Below are 15,584 nucleotides of genomic sequence, written 5' to 3'. Positions count from 1 at the left end.
TGCGGCAAGGTAATGTCAGTCACGGATGGCCATGACCGATGTTACCGATGCCTAGGACCAGATCACAATCAGGAAGATTGTGAATTTTGTTCGAGGATGTCACCCAGAGCACTGAAGCAACGGGCCTACAGAGGATCATTTGTCACCTGGCCCTCAAAAAAGAGGGCATTATCGTGGGATCCTCAATCCTCCAATTTTGGAGGTAAGGATATGGCAAGCTGGCAAAGGCCATCGGATTTTAAAAAATCCATAGAGCCAGAATCGCCGGCTCAGGACACAGTGGCGCCAAAAATCTCGGCGCCTAAAACTTCTGCGCCTAAGCCGCCTTCTGCGCATAAAACAGCGTCGGCGTATAACACTTTTGCGCCTGAGCAAGTATCGGCGCACAACACTTCTTACGCGCATGGTGCTGAAGACACTTGTGCGCACGACGCCGAAGGACCCTGCGCGCACTGCGCCGAAGTCACGCACACGGCGCAGACGCTACCTCCATGTCCGGAGCCAAACATTTCTGCGCGCACAGCGCCGGAGACATCGGCGCGGACAACTTTTGCGCGCACGGAAACAAAAAGATATGCGTGCAAGTCTAGATCCGCGCACAAGTCTAAATCGGCGCACAAGACACATGAGCACCCATCTCATGTAATACATCATGAGTTGAAACGACGTGGACCCTCACAAATGTCTTCTTCCTCCTCTCCATCAATAACTTCACCTCATTCGGGTACTTCCCTTTCTTCGAGAGCTACTTCGACAGAGTTTACAATAAATCGTAGAAAGCGATCAGTCTTCACGTAGAAGTCCTACAGACTCGTCGTCACATTATTATCATAAGCACTCATGACATTCCCACCACAAGAAGTCGGCAAAGAGGAGTGCAACATGGGAAGTAAGCCCATCTCATGTACCAACTTCAAATACCTTTTCCCACAGAGAGGTAATACAAGTTGCTTCCTCTAATGCTTCTATAGCTTCAGAGGATTCGATGGACATAATATGCGACAAAAAACAGAGAGACCAGAAAATATCCAGTACTTTACCTCACAACACTCCAATGCAACCTAAAGCATGTGAGTCACAAGAATTAGATGATCGTACAATAATGCCCCCCATACTTCCTCATACCCAAGAAGTCGGGTGGCCTTCGTCCCATCCTAGACCTAAGGGAATTGAACAAATTTCTCGCCAAAGAGAAATTCAAAATGGTATCGTTGAAATCAATCCTTCCTCTGATTCAAACCAACGATTGGATGTGTTCCATCGACCTGAAGGATGCTTACACACACATCCCAATCCATCCATCCTCGTGGCGTTACCTATTCTTTCGCTACAGACATCAACACTACCCGTACAAAGTTCTCCCCTTTGGACTATCGGCTGTACTCAGGGTTTTCACCAAATGCATGGTAGTGGTGGTGGCTCATCTCAGACAACGGGGTATAACCATCTTTCCATATCTGGACGATAGGCTAATAATTGCCCTAACTCCAAATTGGGGCCCATGGAACCCCCGAAACGGCCAGGGCCACCCCCAAGATAGGTGGAGGGACCGGGGCACTGCCCGGGACCGTAACAACTTGTACAAGACCCTGCTCCTGCCCTGACTTCAAATATCTTACTAGATCACTTCCATCGGGTGATACAATGCTTACAGGAGTTAGGATTTGTGATCAATTTTCAGAAATCACACCTACAACCAACACAACAGTTACAGTTCATATGAGCATGCCTGGACATTGCTTGCAACAGGGCATGCCTACCAAACGACAGAATATCACAATTCCGTCACCTTCTACATATCTTGAACCATACTCGGAGACCTTCAGCAAGACAGGTTTTAGTAGTCCTAGGCCACATGGCGGTGGCTGTTTTCACGGTCCCAAACACCAGGCTACACATGAGACGCCTGCAATGGGGACTAAAACGCCAATGGAAACACTCACAACCATTGACACAGAAGTTATCATTGACCGCCGAAATGAAAAAAGATATAACGTGGTGGCTCCTAAATTCCACCCTATCCAAGGGAGCATTGTTCAGTTCCCCTCCTCAAAACGCAGTCTTAACCACAGATGCGTCTCGCAAGGGATGGGGAGTACATCTTGAGATTGTCCATAACCCTTGTGTTTCGTAAATCTCGGAACAAAACCTACAAATAAATTTATTGGAACTCAGAGCGATTCGGAATGCATTACAAGTGTTCCAAGACCACCTGAAAGGACGCAGGGTCATGATCTACACGAGCAATCAAATGGCGATGTTTTTACATCAACAAACAAGGAGGGTCCGGTTCATGGTCCCTCTGCAAGGAGACCCTGATAATCTTTGAACACGCTCACAGGAATTGCATACATCTGCAAGCAACTTTACCTAGCAGGAGTGGCAAATACAAGAGCGGACAAGCTAAGCCGAATCTTTCAATCCTCATGAATGGACACTCAATGCAGAAATAGCCCAAAACATATTCATGCAGTGGGGGACGCCTTCGATAGATCTCTTTGCAACGGAGATCAATGCTCAAGTTCCCAAATTCTGCTCGATAAGACCAAGCCAATTCAGGATCGCTCAAGATGTCTTCCTCATCCCATGGACGACAGGCCTCCTGTACGCCTTTCCTCCCATACCACTCATAACAAGGACAATTCAAAAGTGCATAGCAGACAACGCTCAACTAATACTCATCACTCTGGCCGAGGCAACCATGGTACAGTTTCTTTCTCCGACTATCATGGTAGGAGCAATGGATGGCCAGCGCCATCTTGTGCTCCTACCATGTGACAGGGGCCGGCCAATGGCACCGGTAGCCCCTGTGACATAGTAAGCTCAAAGGATATTGGCGCCATTTTGAATACCGGCAGCCGACGCGTGAGTGCTGTAGATGGCTCCCGGACCCCCACTGGACCACCAGGGAGTTTTGGCAAGTCTTGGCGGGGTCAGGAGGGTGGGGGTTTTGTTTAAATTTGCTCCTTTAGATGGCCGAATAATTCGGTGAAGATTCGTTGTATTCGTGGGAAATCACGATACGTTTCGCGACGCAGTGAATTCAACGAATATGGCCCTATGCATTGCGGATTGCCAATACGTTGCAAACAAATGCACATAGACCCTAGAAGAAATTTCTTACCTTTTCTGGCTTTTAATTAAGCAGACACACAGTTGATGTTCATTGACCCACACAATTTCACCTCTCCCTAATATTGTGTTTCCCCGAAAATAAACCCTACCCTGAAAATAAGCCCTAGCTTGATTTTTTTTCCAGGCTTTTTGGAGTGGGCTTGAAATATAAGCCCTAGTGGATGCTCGGTCGCACCCCATGACTTGCCCCCCCCCCCCCCCCCCCCCCCCCCCCCCCCCCCCCCCCCCAAGACTTATTGAAAGTCCCTGGTGGTCCAGCGTTTCTCTGGTTGCACACTGCTGATTGAACAAGGAAAGTAAATAAAATATGCACACTTTTCCTTTTCTTTTTTCTCTGGGTTTAACTCTTGTATTCATTGAATAGCACTACTTAGAAGTTCTATACATATTTTTTGATAATTAGGTAGTTGAAAAATCTGGCCATTTAATGTGGACTGTTGCTTTAATTTTATTGAGACGTGAAAAATCATCTGTTTTCAGTTATGGCACTCTTCCCAACAAATAAACAATGTACTATGAAAAAATAGATGATACTTTAAGTACTTCTGTTGTGGTTGCTTGGCAGCCAACTAGAGACTAATTGGAAGCCTGTGTGCATGAATAGGATTGTCAAAGATGGGTGAAAGCTGACCTCTGTAGTTTTTGAAGGTAGGCGGTAAGAAGAGAGAGTAGAGCTGACAGTTTTTTAAATTGCTGAATGGTACAGATGTGACTGTTTATGTGAACTGAAGAGTTTGTCATGGAGAAAACCTAGAATTATTGTAGGTTGTAATAGTTTTTATTGGACCAACAGAAATATGTTGGTAGTACAATCTACAAACAGTCCACTTTATCTGCAAAGTTAATATAGATTTGAAACAAATTAACATGATTCATTTAAAGGTTCCCTTTTTAAATATTCTTTACTAAAACAAAACAACACTTTATGGGCAGGTCTTGTCTGTCTGTGATTAGTATCAGTGGAGAAACCGATGGATGGATTTTGATGAAATTTGAGATGTGAAAATTAAATCTAAAGAGGAATTGAAAATGATACTTTGAGTAGAAGGGGTTGGTTCAGGGGAGCTGGAGGAGTTCACAGGTCCAGACAGCTGAAGAAGTGAAGCGAGAAGGAAGGAGGATAGGGGTTATTGCAGTGGACAAAGGAAGGGGATGCAGAGAATGCCTTTATACATTTTAGATATTGTGAGATCATATTTTTAATCTTGTTTATTTTAAAGTTTCAAATGTGATACGACACTGCATTCTAACCAAAGGAATTGTTTTTTCATCTAAAGAATTTCCTATAAAGTGTGTGTCTCAGTCATTTCCAAATAGAGATAAGGTGAGCGAACAGGTGTCCTGACAGCTTAATGTGAAATCTCGCCCATCATTTTTATGTGTTGAAAAGCAGTGCATTGTGAATAATAAATACATTTTCAAGCTTTTTTTTCAATGTATTCCTTACTGACTTTCAAATATCCAGTCTGTAACACTTTGATACAAGAAATATTCATGTAACCAGTACTAGTCTAAATAAGAAACATTTGTTTTCAATGCAAAACGAATGTCTTTTTCCTTTGTGATTCTCTTATAAATGATTGTAAAACTGAGGATATATAATTGTGCTATCATATCTGCTGAAATGTAAAGTAACTTTTTTTACTAAGTTTTGCAATGTGAAAACAAGGAGCTCAAGATGTGTTTATTTCTAGATGTGACAATCATCATTATATAAGCATCTTTCTATTATTTGATTACTTATTGTTATGCTCCACGGCCACTGTTGCTCACCTCTTTGTTTGCCTCATTAGCTCCGTTAGGAGAACTCGCGGCCTCTGCCAGCTACCACCGGCCTTCCACCCTCCGCTCTTGGGCCTCCTCGAGCGGCATGGACGCCACTGACTGCCATCTTACTTGCGGGGTTCCCTAGGCGCGTGCGTGTGCACCTCCCCGACCTGCTTTAATCACGTTGTGGGAACCTCGGGGGCATCCCCACCAGATGATGTCACTCAACCTGGATACTTAAGCTCGCCAGTCCAGACAGACAGCGACTTGGCAACGAGTTCACTTGCTACAACTTCTACTCTCTGTGCAACGCTGTTTCAGTTCCTGCTTCCGTGTTGGAGACTATTGGGTACCCACTCCTCCGGGGCCCTATCTCATCTCTTGGCTATCCGCTCCTCGGAGGGCCTTTACACGGATTCCTGTCTTCCTCGCTCCCCGAGGCTTCTCCGGACCTGCTACTGCCTTCAGTTGCTGTGAGTACTACGCTGCAGTTCCTGTGTTTTTCTCTACGTGGGATCCCTTTCTGGTGTACCCCGCTCTGCGGACCATTGCCTTGACATCTGACGAGGAACCCTCGCCAGTGTACCCTGCTCTGCGGACCACTACCGTGACCTTCCACCAAGGGACCCTCTCATTTTACCATTTCTATGGACCCAGTGTATCTTAGTGACTGTACATCTACCTGCACCCCCGGTCCTCGGGTAGTGCCATTCCTAATTGCCTACTCCAGTTCCAGAGCGGAGTCTGACATCAGCAGCTGCGCTGCCGCTCCGTGGCCCGCCTCCAGGGGTCACTCTCTCTCATACTACTCGCTGCTGTATCCCATTCTGCAGCCGAGACTCTGCCTCCCGATGGTGAGGCTCAGTGGGGCTCCTTCCCCCGGGCGGTTCCACCTCTCGCCTCGATCAAAGGGTCCACATACTTTCAAATCCTAACACTTATCCTTGTAGAATTCTGTATTCTATCTTCTGTACACAGTAACCAAATAGATACAAGTGATTTTAACGAATTAACAGATCACATAGGAACAGAAAGCCATAAACACACACACACACAAATAATTCCAAAGTAAATTTATCATCTGTTTGTTTGTTTGATTTTATTTGTATTCTGCCTTTCAGGTACTTCAAAGCAGATTTCATTCAGGTACATTAGCTGTCTCTATCTTGTTATATATTTGTGTTGAACACTTTTTGATTGGTAACTAACATATTGCTTGATAAATAACATGAGCCTGATGACATTTTGTTTGCAAATCACTGTCTCCAGCAGCTGCTGAATGGAAGGCCCTGAGAGAGATCATTTCTTAGATTGAAACCAGGCAACAATTATTTTATATACATGGTGCTGTATGAGTGTCTGATTTTTATGTACATAGAGTTGAGGTATCAATGAAAAGCTAGAAGTAATGAACTACAGTAATGCTTTTTTACACTCATATATTTTTTAACATAGTGACTGTGATTAATTGATAGGAGATACACTGATAGATTATGTGCTGCAGCACTTTATCGCCAGATAGTGCCTAATGCACTAGTTTCCCTAGATCAGCTACCTTCAAATAATTGCTGCTTTGCAGATAGGAACGTAATTTTGTGCCTTTGCCTCTTTTGCTTAAATTTTATAGTCCTGCTTGGTTTTTTCTACTATCTGTCAAGTTTTTGTTTTCAGTAATTAGAAAAATTTTGCATTGGATGTAGCACTTCACTGGCCCTTTTTGGGGTAGTTTCCTGTGTAAGTGCATTGAGTAGACCATAGTTTTTTTTAATCAGTTTTTTAAATTTTTTTTCAAACTACTATTTTCTTAAAGATTGCTTTTGATTTAATGGCTTATGCTTGTTCTAATAGTTTGGTGTGCCTAGATTCAAGTGATGTGAACATGCTGTTAATGGCTTCTGCAAGTAAATAACTGGGCAGAAAGCAGGTTATATTAGACAAATACATATGTTCCATATAGTCTAACATCACCTGCCTTCTGCCCAGTTCTTTACTTGTAGAATCCATTGTAATATCAATGTCTTTTTTTTTTTTAATTCTTTATCATTTTTTGATATCAATGTCTTTAATCTCAGTAAAACATGTTCAGCTTGATGAGGACCACCAATTACCTGTTAACTCTGAGATAAGCTTTTGACGCCTTTCTTGCTGCCAACAGTTATCAACACATTAATTTGACCCTGGGAGCAGGTTACAATACATGAAAAACATCCAAAATCTTCCCCTGTTCCTCTGGTTTTAATAGTGATCCTGGATAAGGGGATTGAATTAAGTTTTCCTCCAGGAACTTGTCCAAACTTCTTTTAAATCCCACTGTTAGGCCGATGTGATATCATGCACGTAAAAACGTGTGTCCAAACTGGGAGCGTGCTTTTTCAATTCACACACATCCACCTCTCCTGGGTGTGTGATGGAATATGTTAATGAGCTGCTGCACTAAAAGGGACGCTCTAGGTAAATCTTGTGTGTCCCTAGAACTCAAGTATCAAATGCCCAGGCGACATGGCTCTGCACCCACAACAGCATCGGGCACCCAGCAGCTGGCTTGGCCAGAGCTCTCTCCCCACTCCTGGTAGGACTGTTCCTGACTGGTCCTTTTCACTGACACTTGTCAGTAAAAGGAACAGTCCCCTTTCAGGACAGCATTCTGAAAAAGGAGTGGTCCTTTCACTGACATATGACAGTAAATGGACCAATCCGCACTGTGATGGAGTGAATAAATGAATTTTTAAGTTTTGCACCTTCTCTCTTGAGTCACCAGAGCCAACAAGCTCTGCCAAAGCCTGCTACCTCAGGCCAGTAGGAGGGTAGCACTCACCTCTCTATTTGAGAAGCAGGGCGGCCACAGAGCTGTCCACCCCGCCAGACACCATCCCAGAAATTGTTTTTCAAGATTTTTTATTTTTGCAAGATGCTTTCTGTGGTTCCTTCTAGCTGGAATTGTGACGATACTAATAGGAAGAACCACAGAAAACAGGATTTTTGTTTTAGTGGTTGAGCCCTTGAGCGCGGCATGCCATGAAGCCAGCTCCCGGGCTGGCGAAATATTTATGCGCGTTTCAGTGGGCGTGTTTACCGCATGGGAATTTTTCGAATCGCAGAGTAATAGCTAATAGCCTCATCTACATGCCATTTTCCCGATTGATAGCAGGGCTGAATTAGCCATGCTGCCATGGGGAACTGTCCATCAGGGCCCAGGAGGCGGAGCTTCTTAGTAGAATACAGATCTTTGCTCTGTGCGGCTGCGCGTGCCTTCCCGCGCAGAAAAACATTCTCTCCTCAGTCTGTGATATAGCAGTTGGTTAAAACTTGCTGACTATCCACGGAGCTGGGTGGGTCAGCATGGTTAATTCATCCTGCTATCTACGGAAACACTGTTTACGGTAAGAAAACTTGCTTTTTCCTGTTGATAGCAGGGCTGAATTAGCCATGCTGTCATGGGAGTCCTAAGCTCCCGATCACGCTGTTACAGTACTTAGTTTTAAGATCTTTCTTTCCTCTTTTTTTTTTTTTGCGTGATCCCAGCGTGGATAGTCAGTTGTAACTTAGGTGGATATCGTCTGTAACACAACTTTCCCCAGTTTAGCATCATCCAATGTCTGTTGGTCCAGACAGTAATGCAATGTAAACGTGTATAAGGAAGACCACGTCGCTGCTTTGCAGATGTCTATTGGTGGTACTTGAGAGAGGTTGGCCAGTGAGGTTGACACTGCCCTTACCTGGTGTGCATTCGGGCGAGAGGTTAAGGTTAGTTTCCTCTTGTCGTAGCAAAATTGAATGGATTGGGCGATCCAGCTGGATATAGTCCGTTTTGCTACTGGGATCCCAGGAGCGTTCAGGTTGAAAGAAACAAATAGTTGGGACACCCTTGTGTCCGAATGTGTACGACGTTTATAATATGCCAACGCCCTTTTGTAGTCCAAGGTATGTAGTAACCGTTCCCTTTCGTTCTGATGCGGTTTGGGGAAGAAGTTTGGTAACTCTATGGATTGGTTCAAATGAAATTGTGTGACTACTTTTGGTAGGAACGATGGGTGTGTCCACAGTACTACCTTGTTATGGAAGAATTGCAGGTATGGGGAGTAGTGCACCAACGCTTGGAGTTCACTTACTCTGCGGGCTGACGTTAGAGCGATGAGAAATACTACTTTCCAGGTGAGGTATTTGATGTGGGTCTCATCCATCGGTTCAAATGGCGCTACCATCAATTGCTCCAGCACTAAATTGAGATTACATGGCACTGGAGGCTTTGAGATGGGAGGTCAAAGATGAGTGAGGCCTTTCAGAAACCTTGAAATGAATGGATGGACAGAGATGGGTTGTCCGTTATACGGCTGGTGGTAAGCGGCTATTACACTGAGATGTACTCGAATCGACGAGGTAGCGAGGCCCGTCAGGTACAATGAGTGAAGATAATCCAGTAATTTCTCCGGTGAGCAGTCTAAGGGAGGTATTCCTTCCGAGGAGCACCATGACGTATACCGTTTCCACTTGAAACCATGATTTCTATGGGTAGAGGGTTTTCTGGAGGGTAGGAGAGCAGTCTGTGCGGACAGTGATAACCCTTGCTCCATCAAGAGGATCCGCTCAATCTCCATGCCGTCAAGTGTAGGGAGCTGTGCATGGGATATAACAGGGTTCCCTGTTCTTGCGTCAGGAGGTCGATGTTGTCCGGAAGCAATATCGGATCCGCTACGGACAGATGTAGAAGATGAGTGTACCATGGTTGGCGAGGCCACGCTGATGCTATCAAGATCAATTGTGCTTCATCTCTTATGCACTTTTGTATTCGTGTTATGAGGGGATCTATTTATTTATTTATCTAGCTATTTATTTATTTAGTTTTTTTATATACCGACATTCTTGTAGAAATTACAAATCACACCTGTTTCCAGAGAACAAAAACTTTGCATGAGAGCGTTACATGGAACACAGTGACAAGTAACAATATTGAGCTAATATCATTTTCAAGGTAAATACAGAGTGGAATTCGACAATTAACTAAATAAAGTTTAAAAACAAAATATTTACAAACGGAAGTTTAATGATTCTTAATAGCTTTATGGCTAATCAAACTTAAAGAGACGGTGTTACGTGTTGGACCAGTTGGATTTGGAGGGAATGCGTACATGAGAAGTTCCGTCCATGGAAGGAGGAATGCATCCTGGGCTATCCGGTGTTGGCTGGTCCAAACTGAACAAAAATGAGGGAGTCTCGTGTTGAGTTCTGTGGTGAAAAGGTCCATGGTCGGTTGCCCCCACGTATGGAACAACATTTCCACCACCTGCTGATTGAGTGACCATTCGTGTGGGTAGAATATCCTGCTTAGGCGGTCGGCTTGAGTGTTGATGGCTCCTGGCAGGTATGTTGCTTGCAGGTGTATAGAGTGTCGAGCCACATGTTCCAGAATTTGCAGGGTTTCTTTGCACAGGGACCAGGAACTGGATCCTCCTTGTTTGTTGATGTAGAACATCGTGACTTGGTTGTCAGTGTAGACCATAACCCTTCGTCCTCTTAAGTGCGGAAGGAACGTGTGGAGGGTGTTCTTTATCGCTCTGAGCTCCAATAGGTTGATTTGTAGGCAGTGTTCCTGTGCAGACCACAGACCTTGTGTTTGCAGGTGGTCCAGGTATGCCCCCCAGCCCTTGCGGGAGGCATCTGTAGTCAGGACCGCATTGTGCGGGAGAGTGGAGAACAGCGCTCCTGTTTGCAAATGCTTTCCCTTGAGCCACCATTGTATATCCTGTATCACTGCCTGAGTTAACTTCACTTTGGTTGTTAACGGCTGTGTGTGTTGTTTCCATTGTCGTTTGAGTCCCCACTGTAGACGGCACATATGAAGTCTCGTGTTGGGAATGGTGTAAATGGCGGCAGCGATATGACCAAGGACGGTGAGGATTTGCCATGCCGACGGTGACCTGAGGACCCTGGTGGCCCGAAAGAGCCAATGCATCTCTAGTTTCCTGTCCTTTGGTAGGAACGCCCTGGCGTGGATGGTGTCGAGATGCGCTCCAATGAATTGAAGAGATTGTGTCGGAATAAGAATTGATTTTTGGTAATTGACTATGATCCCCAAACTGTTCAAGCATTGAAAAGTCTGGTGGAGGTAGTTGTTGAGAATCTGGGGTTCAGATGCCACTGTCAGCCAATCGTCCAAATAGGGAAAACTTTTGATGCTCCGTTGACGGAGATGTGCCACCACCACTGCCCTGCACTTGGTGAAAACCCTGGGGGCTGCCGAGAGGCCAAAGGGTAGTACCCGATATTGATAATGTTTCTTCTGAAATTGGAAGGATAGGTATTGCCATGAAGAATGGTGTATCGGAATATGGGTATAGGCATCTTTCAAATCTATGGAGCACGTCCAATCCTTTGGTTGGAGAAGCAGTAAGATCGTCTTTAGGGATACCATTTTGAACTTTTCTTTGACCAAATGTTTGTTCATCTCTCAGATCTAAGATCGGTCTCAGTCCTCCAGTTTTCTTGGGAATTAGGAAATACGGTGAATAGAATCCCTTGTTGCGAGCATGAGATGGAATTCGACGAATCGCTCGCTGGAGGAGGAGGGATGCGATTTCCTGTTGTAGTTGACTCTGTTGGCCCTGAGGTTGGTGGGACAATAGGTGCGGTAGAGTGGGTTTGAGTTTGAAACGGAGTTGAAATCCTTGTCTTACTATTTCCAGAACCCATAAATCTGTGGTGATGGCTTCCCAGTATGGTAGGCAGTGATGATGGCAGCTGCACTAAAAAGTCACCTGAGGCTGCTGTGATGTTTGCCGCTGTGGCCTTGGTCTGCCTCTTCTAGGATGAAAAGGCTACGATGTTGCCCGTTGCGGGAGGTTGTAAGGCGCAGGTCGAAATTGTTGGTATTGCCAAAAAGATCGATGGGTATATGGTTGCCTGCGAGTAGGTGTGTAATATCTACGCGGCATGCTGAAGGAAGGGTTTTGAGTCAGTGATTGAACCGCCACTGTCTGGTCTTTTAAATTTGCTGCCGTCTCTTGGAACTTCTCGCCGAAGAGATTGTCCCCTTTACATGGAATATTCGCCAATCTCTCGTGTAGCTCTTCCCGAATGGCATTGGATCTGAGCCAGGCCATTCTGTGGGCAGCAATAGCTGAGGCCGATGTGCGAGCCGATGACTCAAACCCCTTGTACGCCGTACGAAGGAGGTGTCTGATGCCTTCTTCCAAATTCTGAATCTGTTGATTTATTGTAGACGTTGCCGAGTCTGGATCGGGTAGCACGGCCTTTAAGGTTTGTATAGGTACTGCACCAGATAAAATTGGTGTTGACTAAACTGGGAAGAGAGCATAGAGGACTGATATGCCCTTTTCCTGAAGTCATCTAGAAGTTGTTGCTCCTTCCCTGGAGTTGCCGAGCCGTGTAATTTAGACCGCTTGGCTCTCTGCATCGCTGATTCCACTACTAGTGAAGAGTGTGGAAGTTGAGGTGTGGAGTAGAACTGAGATTTTTGCATGCGAAATTTGAGATCCATTTTCCTGGATACCAGTGTGGTAGTATAGGGAGACTCCCACATCTTCTCGAGGATAGAATCCAACACCTTGTGTGATGGAAGGGAAGTGGGTTCCGCTGGGATATCAAATATCTTAAAGATACCCAATGTTTTCGCCCGAGGATCCGGCATCTTTTGCACCTCTAGGTGAAGAAGAGCTTCCATCTTATCCAAGAATTTCGGATAAGAGAGATCTTCTGGGGGTGAGTAGGGTTCCGGTGTGTCCTCCGGTGGATCAGAGGGGTATCCTGTGGATGACGAGGGAGAAGAAGGGGGTGACTCCGAATCCACTACTGTGGGGGGTCGGACCTTCTTCGGGGGCAGAGGCATAGGCTTAGAAGGACCCGGTGGGGAGAGATCTCTGGGTGCCTTTGGGGGGGGTTTCCTCGGTGGCTCCGATACTGAGCACGGTCGAGGCGAAGGTGGTGTGCTGCCCGTAGGAGACAGGGGGGGAGGTGAAAAGTGGAGTCAAACACTTCAAAGAAACCCGCTAGTGCAGTGGAGAGGTGTGAAAATGCCTCCTGTGTCTGCGGAGGCATCCTCTGCTTCCATGGTGGTCCACTGGGAAGCGGTACTGTAGGTTCTATGTCCAACTCCGTTCTCCTTCTCTTTGGAACTGGTTCTCGTGGATCCGTTTTTGTCCGTCTCTTGGTTAGAGTCAGGTGAATGAAGGGGAGACCTCCGTGCTAGGGAGGAGAAAGAAGATGATGTAATCCTTACATACTCCTCCTCTGAATGAGTGTTTGATCTGCCATATCCTATACTCCTCAGGGAAAAGGACTGTTCGGATACCCTAGGGCTAGGTTGATTCTGACGGGGGGAGGCATTGGCGGATCTGCCCTGCAGGGGCGGGGACAGCTGTCAATGACTTTTTCTCGCATTTGGTTTGTCTTCCCGTTTGCGCCTCTCCTGCCCCGATCGGATGTCAGGGGTACATGGAGCTGACCCTCGTCCTAATGATGGCTGGGCAGGTGTTGTATATTTTAGCCCGAGCGTCTGTGCAGAGCCAGTATTCATCGATGTTGGTCGTCCCTGTTTCGGGTGCTCTGTCCCGGTTGTTCTTTGTCTTTTCTGCTTCGAATGCGTCAACATATAAGGGTCCTGCGCCATTCCCTGCGTCTGCTTATCAGCCTCATGCGACTTCTTCGCACCCTGTGTCGGTATCGGCGCTGCTTGCGTCGAGATGTACCCTTCCAGGGTCATTAGGAGCGTCCATCCCACTGATGCGTCGATTGTTGGTGCATATGCCATGGTCTGCGCCTATCCCGGCACCGTCGAAGCGCTGCGACTTGGCGCTTTCGGTTCATACCTCGTCGGCGAAGTTGCCGACGCACTTGTGGAGCTTTTCGACACCGGCCGGTGCGAATCTCCTCCGCCGCCCGTCGTGGTCTCTTTCCTATGACGCTGCCGCTTTGAGTCGTGCCGTTCCCGGCTCTGACTCCGGGCGCGATGGCTTCCTTCCGGACCTCCAGTCCTGGAGGTGGAGGGGCCCCACTGAGGCCACTCTCCTTACCGTCTGGGCCCGTTGATGTTCCGGCCCTGGCGATGAGTGCGCCTCCGGTGGGGCATGACTGCCCGATTTTTCCAAACGGAGTGCTTGGATCTTCTGGGCCGTTCGGTACTGCTTGCTGATATTTGTAAGGCTGCTACCTGGAGTTCTCTCCATACATTCGCAGCCCATTATTGCTTAGTTAAGGCTGGCACACAGGATTCCATCTTTGGCCAGACCATTCTACGCAACTTGTTTTCAGTTTAACTTCCCAAAATCCTTCCACCGACCCGTTCAGGATACCCTCCTAACCAAATTTTCACCCCTGTTGTTGTCTGTTGCATGTCTTTGGGTCATTTGGTGTTTTGCTCGGGCATCCTCAGCTCAGTACTCACCCATATGTGAAGACTACCATCCTGCTTGTCCTGTGAGAAAGCAGAGTTGCTTACATATAACAGGTATTCTCACAGGACAGCAGGATGTTAGTTCTCATGAAATCCGCCTGTCATCCCGCGGGTTCATTTACGTTTTCTGATTTTATTTTTCGCACATACTTTTTACTATAAGACGAGACTGGATGCAGGGTCAGTGCATTGCTGGGCATACCCAGTAGGTGCCAATCAAAGTTCTAGAAACTTAGACAAAATGTTCTGTGATTGGGCTCCATCCTGATGATGTCACCCATATGTGAGGACTAACATCCTGCTGTCCTGTGAGAACACCTGTTAGGGGTAAGCAACTCTGCTTTTTCTGTTTTATTTTCCATCCCTTTTTGGATCATTAATATTCTATTTGCCTTTTTTGAGCACTACCGCACATTGAACTGAGGATTTCAATACATTATCCACAAGAATTCCAAGGTTCTTTTCCTGGGTAGTGATTTCCAATACAGAATCCGCTATCAATTTTAGTTGGGATTGTTTGTCCCTATTTACATCATTTTGCACTTTACCACATTAAATTTCATCTGCTATTCAATTGCCAAGTCTCCTAGCCCCACTGTCATGATCCTAGCTGCTAGGCAGCCTCCCTACCAGCAGAGATCCTCACAGAGCCACCCTCTCTCCTGTGCTAGCCATCTCCTTGATGCTCCCATGATGCAGTGGAGGCCTCTTTCTTGAGTCATCTTGGCTCTTTGCATTGGCTCACCTTGCTTTGCTTTCCTTCTGCATGGCCTCTTTGGCATTCTGCCTAGGCTTGTGGCCTTCTGCTTTCCTTTGTTGCCTTCTTGGCTTTCTATCTTGCTGTGGCCTTTCTGTCCTCCTTGCCCTGTCCTGTAGCTTTGAGCCGCCTTGACCTGCTCAGCTTTTTTTTTGGCCTTCTAATATTTCCTTGCCCTGTAATGGCCTTTGGGACTTCTGTATTTCCTTGTCTTGTCCAGTCCTTGTCTTGACCCATCTAGTCCTCCCTGTGGCCCCAGTTCCCATTGGGCTTTCTGTGTTTACCTCCAGTTCCAGCCATGTCTCCAGTCCAGTCCTGTCTTCAGGCCAGATCTTGCCTTTTATTCCAGCCCTGTCTCCAGCCCCTGTCTGTAGCCCGTCTGTCTCTAGCTTCTGCCTGTCTTCAGTACTCATGTGTGCCTCCAGTTCCAGCCTGTGCCACCAGTTCCAGTCCCTGTCCTTGCCTCCATTTCTAGCTTTGTCTCTGGTTCCTGTCTTATTGCCTGTGTCTACCTTGGAC

General features: G+C 46.4%; 1 protein-coding gene across 4 annotated transcripts in view; it reads left to right on the top strand.

The window, feature by feature from the left end:
• Positions 1–15,584, top strand: part of RFX2 (regulatory factor X2) — a 705,663-nt gene that overhangs the window by 49,349 nt on the left and 640,730 nt on the right. The window lies entirely within an intron of this gene.

The sequence above is a fragment of the Rhinatrema bivittatum genome, chromosome 8 (assembly GCF_901001135.1).
Source record: "Rhinatrema bivittatum chromosome 8, aRhiBiv1.1, whole genome shotgun sequence".
NCBI lineage: Eukaryota > Metazoa > Chordata > Amphibia > Gymnophiona > Rhinatrematidae > Rhinatrema > Rhinatrema bivittatum.
This window is presented reverse-complemented; position numbering and strand designations above follow the sequence as displayed.